Below are 3,411 nucleotides of genomic sequence, written 5' to 3'. Positions count from 1 at the left end.
GGGTTGAAAGCAAACAGCCTGCTGCCAGTGTGATATATGTTTAAGCCCACTGGGTGCAGAGCACAGACACCCAGCTTAAGATCTTTAAGTCGTCTCAGTAGCCGGGATGGTCGATCCTGCCGACTCTGCAACTCAAGCTGCTGCTTTATTAAAGAAAAACACAAGCTGTGCTTGAATGCCCATATGAAGGCAAAGACGAGAGCATTGTCTCCATTTAAAAGTGGTTTTATTCTAGAAAATAAAACGTATTGTTGGATACAAGTATACGTTTGAACAACCTTTTTTATTCTACCCTAAAAACTCAATTGAGTGTCTTCGAAACTATAAAATAACTTTTACCAGGCAACATTCCTTAGAGCCTTTGAAAGGGTTACATTATGTAACTTCTGCTAAAAAAGTCCTACCTCTAAAAAAAGATATTTTTTCAGACTGGAAAAGAGTGTGCTTACAAAGTAAAAATAAAGCATGTTAAGGTTTCAGTGAGTGTGTATCTTGTGGAGTTATATAACAAATAATATAATGGATTTTAGGATATGACTTGGCAAAAAGACTAATCCTTTATCATAGTATTAGCAATTATAAATCTTGTTGTTATATTTCATCTTGTCTTGCTTATGTTTATGGTGTCGTAACTGTAATTGAGATGATAAAACTCCATAATTAAGACTGCTCAAATGCTCGTTTAGCTGTCAGACAGAAATAATCTTTTTGGTAGAAAATGAATAAATTCCTCCGGAGATCAACTGATTCAGTTTCAATGCTCTTTAGTTTAAAGTGCTGCACGAACAAGTTGTAGAACAGTGAGTAAAGACGCCATATAATGCTTGTGGTGACGTCCTGGTAAATGTATCATTTGTGGGTTTGAAATATATAGTGATATTTCATCTAAGCATATCAACTGTTTTATGGTGTCATAACTGAGAAAGTGCAATAAATAATATACTCAAATTACAAGATAGTGGCTCAGTGGAGGAAAAGAAAATGCCTGGGGTTACAATAGAAGTATAAGTTATGAACTAAATATGATTAAATATATATTTGGTGTCATATGGAAAACTAATATGATGACCAAACAATAAAAGGCACAGTAAACTAGGAAAATTATCTTTTGGTCAAGGTGGGACAACATTCTGGACTTAATTCCTCCTTCTATTCACTAGGTTGATGACATTTTAAAAAAGGGTCCCTATTCTCTCTTTGGGGTTATCCCATTTGGGTCGTGTGTTGTATAGGTTTTGGCGCATGGGGGAGTTTCTCTCCCACGCGGCCCACGTGAATCGCCTCCAATGGACTCCTTTGTTTACTATTGACATCACTACGTAACACTCGCCCTTCTATTGGCTAAACACATTGTACGTGAGAGGCTAAGGGGCAGGAAATCTCAAGCGGTTGTCCAATCAAGCCAGAGCCGGCCAGCTAACCAATCAGAGCGGATTGGGCTCTGGTTTCAGACGGAGGGTGAAAAGAGGTGCTGCAGCACAGACAGTAGGAGAAAAATACAGAGCTTTTGAACAATAAAGCATGGAGACATGTCACAGGGGAGACACAAACTACAAATATGAACCTGAAAATGAACTGAATAGGCCCCCTTTAATGTCCCCTAGTTAATCATTGTAAGCTGATGGAGAAACTGTACATTTATTTGACAAGAAAGACAATGTGTCTTTGTGATAAATACGACATGAATCCACCATCATCAGCCTGCATCTGTTTTTACATTCAGCTCTGTCCAGCTGCTCTGACCCGTTTTAAACTGCGTCTATGAAACATTTACTGCTCTAATTCAGCGTCCCAGACACTGAAGAATGAAAATAGTGGCTCTGAGACTTGACCCTGACTCAGTTACAATTTTCTACTTTCCCCTCTTCTTTAAATGTCAGTCTGACGCCAACCGAGGTCTGCAAGTAAAGACGAGGGGGGACCGCAATTTGCCATGCTGTAACAATTAATTAGGAGTCACTCAAATTACCTAAGCAGTCAACCGAGAAGCTCCCACAAAGGAAGAAGATCAGCTCAGACCACCCAGATCCCTCGGAGAGCACTGCTGCAGCCAATGTCAATCATTTTTGGAATAATAGCAAATAATATTGTGTCAAAAGCATGCAGCTCGAAAAACCCTAAAACAAACTAGCTAATGTGGCATTAAATCCAAATATAAGGGGCTTTGAGAAGATTTAACAATCATTTGAGCAGCTTTTGGAGCACTGATGATTGGCTCTCTTTAAATACATTTTAGGCATAGTGAGCAGTTTTTTAAAATAACAATGGGACTGGGTCTTTGCTGAGTGTGCAGGAGAATGGCGACGCTGAAGACAGACAGCAACGTGACATCCTGTTCTCCAACCCAGCTGATTTATTTAATATTGTAAACCATTTCACAGAATGTTCTGCAGCAACAAACAGCTGATGGGGTGAGGTCGGACAGGGAACTGTTGACAGTGAAAGCTGAGGAGTCTGTGGTCGGGTTGTTTTTAGTGTCTCTCTGATTCTGCTTGGCAGGGAGCCGGCTTCTGTACGGACTGATACGTCTTCCGCTGTGCTTCTCTACCCTTGCATGGCGAGGTAAAGTCTGCACACGCCGTTAGACTTTATTCATTCAAGGCGTTTTGAAGGTTGGTTCCATGTAAGCAACACTGAGGTGGTCACCGAGAAAACATTTAGTTTACAACCTATGAATTTATATCTTTATGGTCCAGCTCATGAAACTCGTGTCAAATAGACCGTCAGACGGCTTTGTTTTTAAGGAGCTCCGACGTGGCGTTGTTGTTTACGTCTGCGGCGCCATCTTGTATACTGCATCATGTTTTTGCGAGAATTGATATATCTTATATACAAGATCAGCGCCCTCATATTATAAAAACAACCCTGGATAGTTTACATTTCTCAGAAAACTTGTGAGGAGATTCTCTATATTTTGGTGTTGGTTTAATTTAGTTGAGAAAGAGGATCTGGCTTTTGGTTTGAACTATATAATATTATGTATTTTACTAATTCATCTGACAGATAGTTACAAGTAAGTTATCACACGAACGCCTCAGTAATGGAACTCTATAAATAGTACATTTTTTAATGCTTCACTTTTGTAGCTCAAGTAGTACTGAATAATAGTTTCTTAGCTTAATTATGACAGGCAAAACCCACCAATTAACATCAAATGAGAGTAAGTTAGCATTAAACACTATTTCATCTTACTATCAGAAAGTTACAGCATTGAGTGCTTCAGTTCTCGTAATCACGTTACATTTTGGCGGCAGAAGTTTTTTCCATAGTGCGCTACTTTTACATCAGGGTTCCCACGCTTGCCTTGAAAAAAATGTCCATGCTACCTCCTGATTTTCCAGGTACCATATTAAGTGATGATCTATAGGCCCCTGAAGCTTTCGCCCCCATCCGCGCCCCCCTCCCCTCACA

The sequence above is a fragment of the Notothenia coriiceps genome, unplaced genomic scaffold (genome assembly GCF_000735185.1).
Source record: "Notothenia coriiceps isolate Sejong01 unplaced genomic scaffold, NC01 NC01_scaffold00036399, whole genome shotgun sequence".
NCBI lineage: Eukaryota > Metazoa > Chordata > Actinopteri > Perciformes > Nototheniidae > Notothenia > Notothenia coriiceps.
This window is presented reverse-complemented; position numbering follows the sequence as displayed.